The sequence below is a fragment of the Leopardus geoffroyi genome, chromosome B1, assembly GCF_018350155.1.
Source record: "Leopardus geoffroyi isolate Oge1 chromosome B1, O.geoffroyi_Oge1_pat1.0, whole genome shotgun sequence".
NCBI lineage: Eukaryota > Metazoa > Chordata > Mammalia > Carnivora > Felidae > Leopardus > Leopardus geoffroyi.
Window position 1 is genome coordinate 72,339,984 of NC_059327.1, and position 19,053 is coordinate 72,359,036.

A 19,053-nucleotide genomic window follows, 5' to 3' on the forward strand; every position below is an offset into this window, starting at 1 on the left:
ACAAAAATAAAAATAAGAAAGGAAAAATAAAAAAGAGAGTTGAAGCCATGGAGGAAACCCAAAGGAAAATGGGAGAAAGAGGGACATTTGTGAGGATGTTAAAGAGTAGGAAAACAGGGGTGGTAGGGAGAAGTGGGAAAGGAGAGGAGACAGGATAGATGACGATAAATAGAAAGATAGATGATGGATGGATGGATGGATGGATACATACATACATATATACATATATACATATATACATACATACATAGATGGATGATAGTTTTATTTATACACACATATAGTATATGTTATAAGCCTGTTTTTAAAGCCCAAACATGTTTCATTCATTCGTGATCAAAATTCTATGTGAACCAAAGGTCATAAGTTTCAGTTAACAGTCAATGAGAAAAATTTACTGAGATATTATGATAATAATGTTATTTGTACTAGTGCTTAGAGAAGATAAAAGTGTTAGATTAAACATTATACTTATGTAGAGAGTCAAGAAATTAAGATTGGAGAGTGTTTACATACCAATTACCATGGCACTTAAATTAAAGCTATACTTATTTGTATACTTATTTGCTATTTTATCATAAAGCTGAGTTTCTAAGTCTGTTTACTGGAGAAATGCAAAGAATTTCCCATAAAATTGAATACTATGATCAAAAGGTTTCCATAAAATGATGACTTGTGGTGCTGAAATTTATAAATTTTGTTTAGAAAGCATATGTGTTAGCATTTCTTTTTTGTAGAAAACTGTTTTAGTTCCATTTTTTTAAACCGTGTTTATCATAGGAAATTTATTTTTCTCACCAATCTTGTGCCACTGATTCTCACCCTTCAGATCTAGCTCTAATATATCCAAATAAGTAAAAACATAAAGAGACCTCCTTATCACTGGAAGATTGAAGGATTTACTAAGGAGAAGAAAATTTTCTTTATGGCACTGGTCTATCACTTTTTTTTCTTTTCAAAGAGCTCACATGTTATGAAGCAGAGCTTGGTTTATGGTCAAACAGCTGGGTTTCGATTCCAGATCTGCCACATAGTGTGAAACTGACCAAGTTAATTATTTCTCAGAGTTTCAATTTCTGAAAGAAAGACAAAACAAGCCCTATTCGAGCAGTGACTGGCACATGAGATAAACCATGAATGAAATGACTGAGTGAAGGAACAGACCTACCGTTATGCTCTCAATTCAAAGGTGCTCAATAAATGTTATTTATGTTCTTCCGTGACAAGTCCACGTTTATCACTTGTTTCAAATTCGACTCAAACGACCCTTTCCAGGAATCTCTTAGATTCGGAGCTTTGTTGTCTCCTTTTGATACTTACATTTCTCTTGTAACGTAGTGCTTTGCTGTTGTTAACTTTCCTCTTGTTTTCAAGCTATTTTAAGTGTCTCTGCTTTGCCTTTTAAGCCAGATTCCTTCTTTAAAGACAAATGTAAAGACTACCGAAATGCTGCCTGTCTGGACACACAGCAGGCAAGCAGAAACAAAACGTATGCTACCTAACCTTAGGGATCACACACAATTTTTCCATCATCTCCCGTCTTGCAGAGACCAGATGTGACATAACTGTCTTCACTGACACTGAAAAAACAGTTCCGAATAACGATGCAAATGTTCCTCTGCTGTGATATAGACTAAGAGAAAACTTTAATGCTTATTTCACCCACAACATAAGGGCATTATAATTTGAGAAAATTTGAAAACATTGCTTGTATCAAATCAAAAAGAATAAGAGAAACCCCCTAAATCAGACCTGCTGGTACACTGAAATGGACCAAGCCAATAGTCCATGATAACGATTATCAATTATTTTATATTTAATATGTGCTCAACATGACACTGAGTGCTTTCAAACATTACATCACTGAATGTTCCTCATCACAACCCGAAGAACTGGATGACTATTATTCTCATTTTACAGATGAGGAAAATAAGATTAAGTACATTTTCAAATTTAACCCACAAATGGCAAAGTTGGGAAACAGTGGTGTTTCTAACTCCAAACCTACTTTGTTTTTCCCATTATTCTTTGCTTCCTTTCAAAGTTTACAAGAATTTATTTACTTAGAGGAAAATGGAATGTTTATAGGCACCTGGCTACACAGAGAGTACCCTAAAATGAATAGGGGAGAGATAGCAAACTTTCAGATTCATCTCTAAAAACAAAGGCCTCCAAGTTAAAGCTAACAGAAGCTCGAGGTAAAAATTAAATCAATGTTTGCTAGACCCTGAACATCTAATGGCTATGGCTGTTCTGTTTCTACTCAGTTGTCCTCAACTCCGGGAGAACTGGTGACTTTGACTTTCATGAGTTTGGTTTAATAGCAGAATTGAAAAAATTCGCATATGCAAACACTGTCACCCTGATGCTCTAAATGGAGCTGCTGCCTACCAATTTGTCGGGTTCATCAAGGAGCCCTGTGTAAGGTTTTATAGTGTATGATGTATATAGTATCACATTGAAGAGAGTACGGCAGAACAGACAGATTTGTCTGGTGTATCATAAATCTGTCGTCCCTAAACATTCCAATGGACACAGTATGCTTCACCCAAATTTCTTTCAGGTCAAACCAATTTCCATGTGGAGGCTATGCTTCCTACAATCATTCAGACCACAAACCTAGTTTACAACAATTGCATTTCAGTGTCATGGAGACACAGCTGGCTTAAGACCCAAGGATGGATAGTTCATTGTTTGAGATTCATTCTGTTCATTCTTCACTGAAAGGGGAGTTGTGGGGAGCTGATTCTTCTTATGCCCCAACTTGTAACGTTGGGACAGCCAAGAGAATATTGTTTCAAGCCAATAACTAGATCAATAAAAATCTTATCCCTTACTTTCAAATATCAAGTCCAAAAGCCCTACTGCAGAATAAGGTTGAGAATATCAGGCCATGACAATTCAGCTTCCTTTGATGTCAAAGGTCCACTTCCTTGATCTGGCGGGTTAGGTGCCTGTCTCCTTCCTTCTCATTGCTCCACAAGTCATGCCTCAGTTCAGGACAATAACCTTTACCACAAGAACAAAATTCTTCAGGAAAGTCTATATGTGTAGGATCCCAATTCCTTAAGGAGTTGTTCTTTAATGGAACATGAGTTAAACACAAATCTCAAGCTGTGACTTCACAAAGAGTTCGGAAGTTTCCCATTTTATTTTCTGATTGAAAAATAGGGCCTCTGGGTTTCTCCAAAGGCTGAAATGCCCACCTTGAGAATTGTCTGCAATTGACTTGTCTCTGGGTAGCATTGCGTGTAACTTCATTTTTCATGGTGTTTTCATCTTCATTCCTCTGCTTCACTGGATCCAAACACTTCATGACTTTAGTCACTTTGCTAAAATTTGTAGTCAGGTTTAGGGTGACAGTTATGGAAAGAGGGACGATCAAAGAATATGTAACAATTTGCTACCGTAAATGACACCTGTATCACTTCACTAGGTTTGCCATAATAAAGTAATGCAGTTGGCTTGAACAAGAGAAACTCATTTCCTCACCATTTTGGAGACTAAACATCCAAGATCAGGGTGTTAGCAGGGCTGGTTTCTTTTGAAACTTCTCTCCATGGCTTGTAGACATGTGTCTTCTCCCTGTCTTCACCTGGTCATTCTTATGTGTCTGTCTGTGCCCTAATCTCCCCCTAAAAAGGACACCAGTCATTGAATTAAGTCACACACCAGTGCCCTCATTTAACCTTAATTACCTCCTTAGAGACCCCGTCTGCAAAGACACTCACCATCTGAGGTAGTGAGAGTTAGGATTTTGACAGAGGAATTTTGGGGAAGGGAGTGGGGGAGACAAAGTTCAGTCTGTAACTGTCCTATTTCATTTTCTCTCTCCCCCACAGGTGCCTGGATTATACTCTTCTGCCTTCTGAAAACTTCACTTCTGACATAACTCCTCTCATCCATAGAAAACCCACCGGTGAGTATGATCCAAGTCCCAGTCCTCGGCCTCCCTCATTTACCATCTTTTCATACGTATCTTTACTGTTTTCAATGTCCCCTTACATTCAATTTGAGCCAGAGGTGCTAAAAAAAAATCACCATTTGAGTCTCTCTCCTTTCTCGCCTTCCAATATCATGAACAATGGAATGAAGAAGCAATAAGCAAGAAAGGCAAGAAAACAAGAGATCCATTTTTACCCTTGAACAACCTACAGTTAAGATTGGGATTGGAACCCAAATGCAACCTAAGTATCATGTTCATGTTCATGCTCACTATGTTACGTTTTGTAGATGAAATAGAAATGAAATCGCAATGTTTTAAAAAATGAAATGAGCTTCTCCTTTACTGTCAACTTTTTAAAACCACCAATCTATTTCCATGTCAAAATATGACTAAATCAAAATAAATTGCTAGCATTCTTTTTCCCCAATTAGTGACTTCATTTGTAAAGAAAACATTTTATTTCAGTAATTAGTAAAGTAAATGATTGGGATTTAATTGAATTTTGAGGCTGCTTCCAACTCCTAAAGTTTAGATCACTTAAATATCTATAATTTAGCATTTGGCATTTAAATAATCTGGGCAATATGAAAAGCACCCTTTATCAGCTGGTTTTTTTCAGGCAAGCAAAAGGTAGCCATGGGAACATACTGCATGTTGTAGTACAGAAAAAAATACTTATGAGTCTGTCATAGAAATATTAATATTGATAATTTTTCCCCCTGGATAATCATTTTAATGATGATGCACTTTATGATTGATATTGCTTCTTTCTTCCAAAGGACCTCAAGGGTTTTTCACAGTATCTCTATTCAGGTTCTTCAGTAGGTCTTTCAATGATTCACGTTTTTCCACTGATGGTTGCATCACCCCTGGGTAAATTATTTGGAGTGAAATTAAAGAAAGTTTAAGCTCTAGGTAAGTAATAAGGCGAGACAATTATAATGTTCATCTCATGCCTCATATGTTTGAGCCTTTGTCATGCTACGGTTGAGATGTTTTTAATATTTATATTAAAGTCGGTGTGTAGCAGGATGCAAGGGACATTAAATGGATCCTGCTTCTTATTTATCTAAAATGTCTCTGGTTTTTTTGTAATTATGCTTCTGAATTATGTTACTCTGACAGTAAACATGCATTAGAGCAGACAAAAGAAATTTAATAGGTGAGGCTGAGAAGCATAAAGGAAAAGGATTTGCAAAATGAGAGAAGAAGTCTAATGAATTATGGTGGAAGAATTGGCCAATCTAGGAGTGTCTCTATTTCTGACCCTGCGCCCAGACAAAAATTCCATCCAATTTGTGACCATTCCCATCTTTGAAGTTAAAATTAGGCAGGTGAAACTTGGAAACACCTGTGTCAGAGGGTCGGGGTGTCTCCTGACCTTTCCATCATCACGGGGTAAGAACTGTTCCTGCTCTTCCATGCCACCCCTTCTCTGAACACCTGAGCCAACGCTCTTACCTTTAATTACCTAAAACATAACAGACCTAAAGTCTGTGTGTTTATAAAAATGGCAGAAGGTTCTATAGACTGGATGTTTGTATGCCCCCAAATTCATATGTTAAATCCTAACACAATCTGATGGTATCTGTTGGGGTCTATGGGAAGTGATTAGGTCATGAGGGTAAAGCCGATAAATGGAATTAGCACCTTTATAAAAGGAACTCCATAGTCTCCCTCATCCCTTCTGCTGTGTGAGGACTCACCGAGAAGATAGCTGTCTATGAAGCAAGAAGCAGATTGTTACTAGACACCCAGACACCCAATCTGCCAGCACCTTGATCTTAAACGTCCCAGTCTCTAGAACTGTAAGAAATACATTTTTGTTTTTCATAAGCCATTCAGTCTATTGGATTTTTGTTGTAGCAGCCCAAACAAAGACAGGGTGAGAGAAAGAAGGACTGAATGCTTTCTGCATACTCACTAAGTCCTTCATAAGAATTGTCTCAGAATTCTAGGAGATAATCATTTTTGCTGTTCTCATATTAAGGACAAAGAAATGGAGCCTCAAGCACCATAAATAACTTTCCCAGGGCTGTTTAATCAATAAGTTATGAAAAAATAGTTTTAACCCCATCTGTAGGACTCCAAAGCACGTGTTCACCCCATTCACACTTTTCCTCTAGCTCAAGAGAGTAATGTATACACCAAGAAGTACGTAGGGTCATGAAAAAGCTAGAATTGGGGGAACAAGAAAACAAAATGCGTTAAGGACATAGACTATAATTTCAAGGTAGTAGCCCTCACAAAGAAAGTTTCAGAACCCAGAAACTGAGACCAAAAGAAGTGACTAGCCACAAAGTCCCTGTGACAGTGCTGGTAGCCTTTATTCACAGTGTCTTACTGTGTGTGTGTGTGTGTGTGTGTGTGTGTGTGTCCATGTTATGCGCATATATCCTACACTGTTATTTACTTTCATGAAAAATCAGAAATGTAACCACATTAATTTAAGATCAGGACACCAAATAGGCATTTTGACTTATTTCAGAGAGCTCGATCTTCAAAGAACCTGATTTATATTCTGTTTCAGTAAACAAAATCCAATATATCTTTAGAGGGCCATGCGGAGACTAGGTCACTTCCAAGGAAAACAACCTTATCTTCATAACCTCCAGGTTCCAAGTGTGGGTCTCCGTAGAGATAATGCCCTCATGAGCAGCAAGCAGAGAAAACTCATCCTTTGAAGAAACAACCTTTTGGAATTAGAGGAAAGGAAAATAATTTTATTGATAGAAAAACATGGAGATAAAAAAAGGTAGAAATTTTCTTTTGAAATAATCACAGTGAATAGTAACATCTTGATAAATATAAGGACTCATATTTCACAAGTGGTACCTATTATATTTTTTCTTATATGATTATTTAACCCTTAATTAGTAAATCAAGTCATGATCCCAAAGAAACCCAAGGAAAATATCTAAAAATTCTTAATGTTATTCATTTAATATGCTTGCTTAATGTAGGATCATATGGTATGAGACACAAAGCAAGACAAGCAGCAGTTTTGATAATGTGATTTTCTATTTGTGACTGGGCTTTTGGGGTGGAACTAAATGCAGGAAATGTATTTTTAAGGGAACACTCATAATTTGGAGTATATTCTTTTTATTTTTTTGGCTAGGAAAAAAAAATCATGTTTATTACAAAAAATTGGAAAGTATTAAGAAACAGAAAAAAATTATCTGCAATCCCAAGAGGTAATTTTATCGCTGTGAAGATTTCAGTATATTTCCTTTCAATACTTGCATTTCCAAAAACACACATTTAGCTAGTCAAAATTTTATCATCTAACCATTTTAGCTTACTTTTCGATTAATAGTATTTCCTGAATTTCTTGGACAGCAGGCAGCAATATACGTCTGCACCAGCCAGGCAGAGGCTTTAGTGGCTGATGGAGAATGATCTTGGTTTTGTTTTTTAATTTCTTTTTAATGTTGATTTATTTTTGAGAAAAATGGAGTGCAAGCGGGGTGAGGGGCAGAAAGAGAGGGAGACACAGAATCCAAAGCAGTCTCCAGGCTCTAAGCTGTCAGCACAGAGCCCGTTGTGGGGCTCCAACTCACGAACTCATGACCTGAGCTGAAAACGGACACTTAACCTACAGAGAGCTATGCAGGTGCCCTAGGAGAATGATCTTAACTGCAGTCTGCAGTAGTGATATCAGCAGCACTAGGGCTGCTTCTAGATCCTTCTTTCGGATCCAGGGCTTCGGGCCCTACCCTGAAGCTATTAATGCATCCAGTCATCGGTGTTTCTTAAATGTCCTCCCCACCCCCTGAATGATTCTAGTGCATAGCCAGCATTGAGAATCAGTGCTCTAGATTTTGAAGCCTCCAAAGTTTTTTGTTTTAAACACTCTAGAAGAATTTTGCAACTGTTGCCTGACCCGTTTGAAAGTTGACCTACAAATTTTTATTGGAAATGTAAATATTTATAAAAGATGTAATCTCTGGTACCCTGTAAATATTGATATTTTAAAACATTTTTATTGTATTATTCTAAATGTATCTGGAGGAATCTAAAGAACACAGCAGTGTGATATTTACACTTTTAAATAATCCATTAACGTTGTTTTAACAGTCAGAAATTTCATATCATTCCTTTTAATCCTTGACCTTGTGTTTCCATTCCTTTAACTCCAGACAGTTTTATCTCAAGATAACACATTATTATGATTCTAAGTGTTTTGTTGACCACCATAACAACAAAATGTGTATGTGAGTTGAAATTTAATTTTTCCCCCTGATGTGTGACCTAAGGGCTAATAGATTTCTTGTGAATTGAGAAATCCCAAACGGAGCAGGTGCTCAGCTTGAAGGAGGCAGAGCTTCGAATTCAGCAGCTGACATGAAAATTTCAGTGGTGCTTGTACAACCTCATGTCTCTGCAGGTTGGCCAAAATCCAGTTGTCATCTATTGGGAACCTTCTGACTGGACAAATACAACTAAATACTGCAGCTGACCACTGTGATTCACAAGCACCATTTATCTGAGTAATTACGTCTATTAACACTTAAGGAAGACACACACGAAAGGGACTCAGAGAGGGTATTTTTGACTGTCAGAGACAAACCCATGATACGGAGAAAAAACGCTCGAAGGTTAAGATGCATAGTACCTGGAGATAACTTCAGCACTCAAAATATGGCTACCTCTTGAACCAAAGGATTTCAAGTTGAGTTAAGCAAAAATGCCCCACAGCGGCAGAGACAAATAGTAAACCATTCGAAAATAACATTGGTGCCTGATGTTAAGGGTACTGCTGAGAATACCTTTAATAGATGCCCTACCTGGTAATGACATGATCCTTGAAAAACTAGTAAAGTGGGAACCAAAAAAGAAGTAAAGCCTTGAAGCCCCTATAAACACCCCCAAATGGATTTTATACAAATAGCAGGAGCAATGAGCTATGACTATGTCCCAGTTATTGTTTCCTTACTCTGAGTGAATTGAGGGCTTTCCTTGCCAGAAAGCTATGATCCTAATGGTAATAATAATAATAATAATAATAATTGCTGGTTGATTTTATTTTCCTGATCTGGGGTGTGGTGGAGTCAAGGGATTCATTTAGCTCTCCAGGGACAGGGGCACACATTTCACTGGTATTGCCGTTACGTAACTGTAAATTTTTGCCTTTTATTCTGAAACTCCACTGTCCCTTTCTTCTAAAACCAACAAGAAAAGTAGAGAGAACCAATGAAATTCTAAAACTCTTATGAAAAAAAAAAAAAAAAACTCTCAGAAATCCTTAAAATTTAGGCCGTTTAGATTTGACAGCCCCAAAGCCAACTCCCTCTAGGGACCTAGAATATTTCTAAGGGTCAGTAACAAGCCATCCCGTGTGTGGGGAAATTTCACTTCCAGCCTCCCATTCTGCCAGTTGCAAACCAATATGACTAAATACTGCAAAGGACTCATACAGTACCTCCAGCTTTATCACCGACAGGTTCAAGCTCCATTATCAGAACAGCTGCTTCAGCTGCCCCTGCATGATCTGAATCCTGAAAAGTTGGTCTCCAGGGACAGACATCGGAGAACTCTGCCCTTAACCATGACGGAAAGAACATTATCATATACTGTTAACAATTCACATGGCAGCAGAACTCTAAGACCATCCTTAGATGAAGGTTTCTTTTTTTTTAATTTAATTTTTTAACATATGTTTATCTTAGAGAGGGGGAGAGTGAGAAAAGGTGGGGGAGGGGCAGAGAGAGAGAGAGAGAGAGAGAAAGAGAGAGAATCCAAAGGAGGCTCCAGGCTCAGCTGTCAGCACAGAGCCCAACTGGGGGCTCAAACTCACAAACTGGGAGATCGTGACTGGAGCCGAAGTCAGACAGTTAATGGCTGAGCCACCCAGGTGCTCCGATTCATGTTTCTTTTATTAAGATTATGGTACAACAGGGGCGCCCGGGTGGCTTAGTCAGTTAAGTGTCTGACTCTGGCTCAGGTGATGATATCCCAGTTCATGAGTTGGAGCCCTGCATTGGGTTCTGTGCAGACAGATCAGAGCCTGGAGCCTGCTTCAAATTCTGCATCTCCTTCTCTCTCTGCCCCTCCCCTCCTCGCACTGTCTCTCCCTCTCAAAATAAATATACATTCTTTTTAATTAAAAAAAATACATACACCATTATCTCTAGATCACTGGATGCCCATTCCATCAGTAGGCCTTAAACTGAGGATTCTTAAAAATTGCCCTGATACCATATGTTTTCACTCATATGTGGATCCTGAGAAACTTAAAAGGAGACCGGGGGGAGGGGAGGGGGAAAAAAGTTACACAGAGAGAGGGAGGCAAACCATAAGAGACTTGTAAACACTGAGAACAAACTGAGGGTTGATGGGGGGGGGGGGGGGGGAGAGGGAAAAGTGGGTGATGGGCATTGAGGAGGGCACCTGTTGGGATGAGCACTGGGTGTTGTATGGAAACCAATTTGACAATAAATTATATTTGATATAAAAAAATGCCCAGAAACAGACAGCTACAGAGGGTAAACAGTATCTTCTCAAACTCTCTGATTACTGCAGAGATAGACTACTTCTGTCCAAGGCAACAGTGTAAGATTTTCTGAGTCCTTGGCATAACTTTTCTTTGCTCACTTCTAATATTGCTTATTATTATACTTTGGCACTTTCTATTAGCTGAATGAAGGTTTTTCAAGATACTCTCCATTATTTTCATTCTGTTGTTTTTTTCCCCTTAAGATCTTCTGTCTTCTGCCACTTAAGGAAAAACAAACTCTTGCTTATTTTTCTCTTAGCTACTGTGATAGGTATTTTTCTGTGTCAACTTGATTGGATCAGGAGATGCCCAGGTTTTGGTAAAACATTATTTCTGAGTATCTATGATGGTGTTTCTGATGAGACTAGCATTTCAATTGGTGGGCTCACTAAAGTAGATTGCCCTCCGTAGTGTGGGTGGGCATTATCCAATCTGTTAAGGGCCCGAATAGAACAAAAAGGTGGAGGAAGGAGGCATTTGTGCCTCTTTTCTGTCTCATTGTTTGAATTGGGACATCTCATCTTTTCTTGCCCTCAGACTGGGAAGTACATCATTGACTCCCGTGGTTCTCAGACCTTCAGACTTAGATTGAATTACACCACTGGTTTCCCTAGGTCTCTAGTTTGCAAATCATGGGACTTGTGAGCCCCCAGAACTGCATGCTGAATTTCTCATAATAAATCCCCTTTTATATCCTATTGGTTCTATTTCTTTGGAGAAACATGACTAATACAACTACTCTCCTGAATTTAATTCATTGCTGGATCTGTACCTCCACCTGATCCTGTCTACAAAAAAATTAATAGTTCTTGCTTTCAACATTTCAGAAGGTAGATTTCATCTTACAGGCTTCTCTGGTCGTTAAATTTCTATCACATCATGCAAGCCACACTTATTAAACAGGAACCTTGACTCCACATCAACAAAATCTAGTGCACCGGGTATGGGAACTAATGTTGGCACTATCATAGCTAAAATCTTCAGTATTCTCTTCAGGACCCTCCAGCCAAAGCAAACAAACAAACAAAATCTGCTCACATTAAAGGAACAATGATTGTCCCGCTACTGTTGATATAAACACTATGTATATTCCTAATAGTATCTGTTTCTTTTTAGGGTACTTCTTATAGGATATCTGATGCTCTGGAAGTCCTACAAACTAGGTTAAATTTATTACCCAGTGTGGCCACAAATGATCGCATAGCTGTTGAATTCCTCCTAGCTAGCCAATGGAAAACTGATGCTCCAGCAAAGATTTCTAATCTGAAGATTACCCCCATGCAAATACTACCGGTAAGGGAACACTTACAGTTTGGGACCATTAGTCACAGCCAAAATTCTAAAACAGGTCATGATAATTTAATAGGTCACTACCACCTTCCTCCTCACCCTCTTATTATTTGCCCGTAAAACAGCTTTCTTTTTTTTTTTTTTTTTAATTTTTTTTTCAACGTTTATTTATTTTTGGGACAGAGAGAGACACAGTATGAACGGGGGAGGGGCAGAGAGAGAGGGAGACACAGAATCGGAAACAGGCTCCAGGCTCTGAGCCATCAGCCCAGAGCCCGACGCAGGGCTCGAACTCACGGACCGCGAGATCGTGACCTGGCTGAAGTCGGACGCTTAACCGACTGCACCACCCAGGCGCCCCAAACAGCTTTCAATATTGGACTAAAAGGGGTGAGGCTGGGGATTTCAGCAGAGAAGTAAGGAAAGGCTAGGAAGCATCTGACTTAACCTAACACTCAGCTGTCTTCTGAACATGCAATTAATTTCCCTCAAAATTTGTTTGTTTGTTTGTTTTCCTAGGTTTTCAAAAATCTTTTCTCTGATTTCAAAGAATCCAAAGGAAATGGTTTTGAAAAGCCCTGATTTACTTGTAACCACTCCTTCACTGGCAGTGCAGTGTCTTACTTTAGGTCAGGCAGAGCGCTCAAACAAAATCCCAGGGGGTTGTATGGAAAGGGGGTAAATCAGCAATAGTCTTCTCTCTCAGCCACCTCTGATTTTGCTTTTCTCCACCTCCAGCCACACTTCAGTTTTCAGATCCAGGCTGCATGTGTGCAATGTTCTAACGGCCCTGAACAGCTGCAAGAACACCTCAGTAATTGATATTTCTTCCTGGAATTATCATAAATTTTTATTTTTGTTTGGAAATTATTGGATTGCCCTCAACGTGTCCAAACATCCAAAGCTTTAAAAGCTCTCAATCTATTTTCTGATCCGTAGAAAACCAGTTTTTATTTTTATTACCCTTAAATAGAGAATGTCATATAAATCTACTTCGTTTATAATATTTAATATGTGGGGGTGCTTTTTAGTAAACAGAAATAGACATTGTATTTATTTATGTATTTATAAATCACTTTTTTGTTGTTGATTCCTTAATGGTATTAGTTGTCCAAAAGGTGTTGATCTAATAATTCAACCTCTGATGAGAGAAAAAGCTAAATTAAAGGTATGAAACGTATTTGTTCATTTGTGTTTATACTCACAGAGAAGGTTTATAAGGCAATGAGAAGAGCTTGGACTCTAGATTCCAAATATGTGGTTTCAAATCCCAGGAAAGCCATTTGCTATGGCTTTGGGCCGGTTAATGAAATGCTCTCCTCCTTATTTAAAAAGAAAAATTGAATATGATCCAAAACAATTAAAGGTGAGGCATGTTTTTCTAATTGATAAAACTGATAAGAAGGCGTTGTAATCCAGAACACTTTACAGACAGATTCAGGCACAAAATATCCTTTCCAAGAGGGCGGTCTGCACGTGGTGAATTTGCCATGACTCCGGATGGTGAGAACTGGGGGTGAAGACCTGGGAGAATAGGTTAAAATCAGAACTTCCCCCCCACCCACCCCACCCTACACCTCACTTAGAAATTCTAAGAGCAGGGAGAGGAGAAGATTTTAATTTGAAGACAGATTGAAACTTCAATATCCATCAGACTTGTAATAATGGAAAAGGAGATCTGAGTAACCCAAATCTCTGGTATTTACGCAAGATTAACTTTCAGAGATGAAAAAAACCAACAGAGCTAGTTTTCAGGACAGTGGTGAAAACGATACTAAAGCTTCTTCCTCATTGTCCAACACGGAGTCTAGAGAGCTGAGTGAATAGCCCTGACTGTAAAGCACCTGGCACGTGGCCTGAGTTCAAGGTAGGCTAGGTCCTTCCATGTCTGGTTTTCTCTGTCTAGTTCTGGGCCCTTCATTGAAAGGTTCTCATTTATGAAATGCAGGGGGTCCCTGGGAGAGCTCCATGAGACCAGGCATTCATGTGTTGCTTCATCCACACACATGCAGTTCCTTGGGCTCTTTACTTCCCTATGTCCCATCTTAATGCACAGTTTCAAAAGCAAGGAAATAGAGCCCAGGAAGAATATGCAGAAAAGAGAGCTGAATTTTAAGTTGGCCACATTCTTTTATTTTAATTAATTTATTTTTTTGAGAGAGAGAAGAGGGGCAGATAAAGAGGGAGAGCAGGAATCCCAAGCAGGCTCCGCACTGTCAGTGCAGAGCCTGATGTGGGGCTCGAACTCATGAACCATGAGATCATGACCTGAACTGAAATCAAGAGTCAGATGTTTAACCAACTGAGCCACCCAAGCACCCCTAAGTTGGCCATATTCTAACCCTCACACAGTTCGGTTACATATGTTTTTAACACTGCATAGATACTACAAGTTTTCAATGGACCTTGGAAAAATATTGTTTTGGCAGTTGCGTCATTTTTAGGCTTTAATTCCTCTGGATTTTCTATTACATGTGCTTCCATAAACTCACAAATGTATAAATGTTAGCATGATTAACATTTTTGAACTATTTCCACAAGTCTTGCTAATTTTATCTAAGTGAAGAGAAATAGGTTGTTTGAAAAACATCAATAAAAATGTTATTTGCTCACAATTTTAAGTGACATACAATCTTATTAATCAATAAAGTAAGTGAAATTTATTTGCAAAGCCTTCATTAGGGGGAATGCCTTGTTGAACACATGAGATTCCCAAATAATGTGTTAGTATTTTATATAAATAGGCGAAAAGAGTTTAAATGTGTTTGGAAAATTCATTCTCTCATGAAATTTAAGTATTCTACCTGATGCTTTAGTATTTTGTTTAGCAGATTTTTGTCCTTAATTAACACAATATAAAAGTTTAGGCTAACTTCTCTTCCAATTATCCTGAATTCTAAATCTGTAGAATTGAATGGAAAGTCAGAAAATGAATACTGTTTTGGTTCAGTTATAATTTCCATCAACATCAGGAGATACTGGGTGAACTGAAAGGCCATGCAGGATGGGGAAGCACCCAGGGGAATGCAGAAACCCACAGCACAACTGAGTGGAAGTGTGGGCCTGGATAGTGCGGCCAAAGCTCTGAAACCACTGCTCTGGTGGACTAGGGTAATGGACAGAGGGCTTTGGATCACACAGGCAATCACTGGGGGCACATAGCATGTTTGGACGCAGCAGCATGCCTCCCCCGGAGAGAGAAGAACAAAACACAGGGGCTAACGTGGAGCCTGGTGGCTACAGGTCTGGCGGCAGGAAGCTGGGTACCCACACACGGGGCTGGGATTCAAGGCAAGACCACCGCTCAGTCTTTGAGGGAAACAGAGAATGGCACAGCAGGGGTCTGAAGGTTCTGGGAAGTTCAGTTGGGAAATGTTATCAGAACTAGCACACAGAGTGAGCACCTGATTGGCTCCCAGTGTGTTTAGTGCCAGATCATAGCATTAAGTAAATCCTTCTGGCCTGAAATCAGAAATGATTCTAGCAGTTGGGGGTATGCTAAAACTTTAAGTGGATTCAAGAAAGCAGGAACTTAGTGGAGATTCTTAGTGTGTACTTTCAGATTTATATTAGGTCCTTGAAAAAAAAAAAACAACTATTCATCACCTCTGACTTGATTTTTCCAGTTCAAGATGAGATTATTTTTGTGCACATTTCTTAGGGAGATGTTGAAGGAATTTAATGTGATTATGGTACTAGAGTGTTTTGCACCTCTTTTCTAGATTGGAAAGCCTCAAAGTCAAAGCTTGGTTTAAACAAGGCTTAACTGGAAACAATGTGTGTGAGTATGTGCTATTGTGAAATATGCCACCCTTAGTGTCACATTAAACTTTACTGAACTTAAGAACCTATTCTCGTCTTCACCGGAGCCCCTCAGACCTTATCTTTATACACACACGAACACACAGAGACACGCTGTACGCAAGCGCACTCTCCTTTCTCTGTACAGAAATATATACGTTTGTTTGAATTGAGTCTGTATGCGTACGTACATCGTGAAAGCCAACTCTCATGCAATATGGACAAATGCAACAAGTTCCTAAAATTAAATAAACAGAAAGAGAAGCGTTTACTTTTGTCCAAAGCTCAAAGCAATCCCTTCTTAGCCTTTTACAGGAAAGAGGCCAGAATTCAATAGCAAGTCTTCTACACAGTTTATTAAAGTAGAAGATAAAACACTTCCTCCAATCAGGAAGAAAAATTGAGAGCGAAAAAATATAAACTCTCACAAGAGCTGCCTGGGATCCTTAATGGAGCGTAAGTGTTCCCAACATCTGGGGCAGAAATAAAAGTCATTTCTACAGCATGAAAAATGGAAACAGGCTCATTTCATTGAAATTCCCCTTCCTTTTCTTTTTTTTTTTTTAAATTTTTTTTTTTTCAACGTTTATTTATTTTTGGGACAGAGAGAGACACAGCATGAACGGGGGAGGGGCAGAGAGAGAGGGAGACACAGAATCGGAAACAGGCTCCAGGCTCTGAGCCATCAGCCCAGAGCCCGACGCGGGGCTCGAACTCACGGACCGCGAGATCGTGACCCGGCCGAAGTCGGACGCTTAACCGACTGCGCCACCCAGGCGCCCCTCCCCTTCCTTTTCTACATGCCTTGTGGGAGACCCGAACATCCACTTTTGTTTCTCCCCTGGTTCATCTTTCCATTTCCATCATGCTTTACAAAAAGAACTATAGTTATTATAAATTTCTTATGTACTCAATTACCCTTTGACTTATCTTCCATTTATTCTTTTTTTAGTTGTATCCAGTCAGATCTGCCAGTTTTCTTTCCCTCATTTCTATTGCTTTTAACTTGTTGTTGTAAAGTAGAATACCACTCATTATTTTTTCCCCTCTATCTCCTCTCTCTCTCCCACACTCCCTTTCCCTCTCTCCCCCTCTCTTTCTCACCCTCTCTCTTTCCCACTCCTTGTCTCTCCTCCTCTACCCCTCTCTTTCTGTGTCTCCCTCTTCTCCTTTACTCTCTCCCTCTCTCTCTCTCTCTCTCTCTCTCCCTCTCTCTTGCTGTGTGTGTGTGTGTGTGTGTGTGTGTGTGTGTGTGCACGCGTGTCTTTCTCCTTCCCTCTCATCAATTAGAAAAGATATTATATTAGCTAGCCATACTGTTTTGGACCATGGTTTCTTCATAGAAGCAATGCAATGCATTTACTTTCCCTTGGGCAGGCCTCTACTTCTACCAGACATGTTAGATTCCTTCTTCACCAGCTCCTTATGGAATTTAATTTTTATTGTCTACATATACAGTTTTTAGAATCTTCACTTGAGATTGAGACTCTTTTGGTTGGTTTCTCAGAATAAGATCCAATAATCTAATATGCTTAAGAACCAGTACACCTCCAACCCCCTGATTTCCCTTCTTTTCTAGCCTTGGATACTGCTCCTTCTCACACTCCACGTCCTGGGAAACTCCTGAAAACACTCTTGGTACTGAGAGAATTCAATCACTCTCAGTTTCAACCGTGTGGGTTATTTTCAGATCTACCCACCAGACTCAAGGTTGTCAACAGAATTTTTTAATTCCACATTCCCGGTTTTCTAAACGTTATTTTCATCTGTGTTCCACTAAAATTTCAAACTTACTATGTTCTGAACCAGTAGCTTTCAAACTTTTTAAAAACAGACTCCTTTTTACAACATGTCTTAAATGGAAACCCAATATTTTAAAGTTTAAAGTTAACTTTAAAGTTAACAGAACAGCAAACACTTATCCTTAAAAGTGACAATTGGGGGGCGCCTGGGTGGCGCAGTCGGTTAAACGTCCGACTTCAGCCAGGTCACGATCTCGCGGTCCGTGAGTTCGAGCCCCGCGTCGGGCTCTGGGCTGATGGCTCAGAGCCTGGAGCCTGTTTCCGATTCTGTGTCTCCCTCTCTCTCTGCCCCTCCCCCGTTCATGCTGTGTCTCTCTCTGTCCCAAAAATAAATAAACGTTGAAAAAAAAAATTTAAAAAAAAAGTGACAATTGGGTCATTTTGTTACATACATACATATATACATAAAAAGCTATGGGTAACAGTTGGGTTGCATTTCTGTACCATGGTCTAAATTCAGAAAAAGACATTGAAAAGCAGCAAATTCTCAGCAATTCTTTTGTAAGAATTTTGAATTTGAGTACATAGACAAACAAGTTCTGTGCAACGAGTGAGTCAGCACAGAGGCTCCTATTCATGCCATCGGTGTCCACAAATGAGCTAAAATTTATCTATTGCACATTTAAGTGAGCGTGTTGTTTTATATTAAAATGTGTCAAGAGCTAGTTTTTAAATTATGTTCTGCGGCTTTCAGAAATCCTGACATGCTTCTAAGGAACTATGATAATCCATATAGCACAGTTTAAAACTTGTTCTTCTATTTTATACCATGTTCGCCATTTCTCATCAAGAACTGTTCTCTCATCCTAATATTTATATTATTTTGGTAAAATGATGACCGCTTCTTATTTTTTCTTCACATATAATCACAAATCATCCCAGTGCTAATGTCAGGGGTATTTGAATTTCATTCGGTGCTTTCTTTTCTACTGAATTGCTATTGCCCTTGTCTACACCTGTATTAACTCACATCTGGATTGTCAAAATAGTTTCTTACATGGCCTTCCTATCCTCTACCATCTTTTTGTCCAATTTATCCAGCACCCTGACACCTGATGAAAACACTACAATTCTCACATCAGTCTCTTACTCAAAAAATATCATTAGCCCTCTGCTGTCCAGAAAATAAATGCCAAATACTTCTGCTCAGTTACTCATTATTCAGTTACTCATTATTTAAATCTTTTACTCTTCACAACCCCAACAGTAAACACACAAATAAACACACACATGCACACACACAAACCCTAACTGAAACATTTCTCCACCTCACTCCACATCTATCACACCCATATCAAAATCCATTCTGAGAACGTCCTTTATGACTTCCCTAACTACTCATAATAACTTTATTTTCATAACATAGAAAACATAGAAAAGTTATTAACATAATAACTTTATTTTCTCTCATCTCTGATTTCTCTTGCCCTTGAGGTCGATACTATGTGAGGGGCAGATAATTATATACTGTTGACTCGTTCTCATTATTTTATATAAGCACATCTCCTTCAAACTAGATGGCATGTCTTTTGAAAAAAAGGACCTCTATTTTCTTCATCTCTCCTCACTCTCCACCTCGCACACACTCGGAATGACTAAAATAGGCTGGTTTGAGGAGTAATCTCTCAAAATCACTTGACTATTATCATTTTTCAGTCTTCTTATTGACTACTTAATTCTTTTATTTTTACCTCTTAATGAACTTTTTTGTTTTT

The 19,053-nt window shown here is 38.9% G+C and overlaps 1 long non-coding RNA gene across 2 annotated transcripts; it reads right to left on the reverse strand.

Moving 5' to 3' along the window:
- Nucleotides 1-876: 876 nt before the first annotated feature.
- Nucleotides 877-13,255, reverse strand: LOC123591126. Of its 2 annotated transcripts, none has more exons than XR_006709124.1 (6): nucleotides 12,941-13,255; nucleotides 6,542-6,639; nucleotides 5,653-5,752; nucleotides 3,493-3,635; nucleotides 3,207-3,332; nucleotides 877-1,076 (listed from the first exon to the last, which is right to left on the reverse strand). It is a non-coding gene; the product is annotated as an uncharacterized LOC123591126 (long non-coding RNA). The 2 variants fall into 2 exon arrangements; XR_006709125.1 differs by lacking the exon at nucleotides 12,941-13,255 and adding an exon at nucleotides 9,372-9,515.
- Between the last annotated feature and the right edge of the window lie 5,798 nt (nucleotides 13,256-19,053).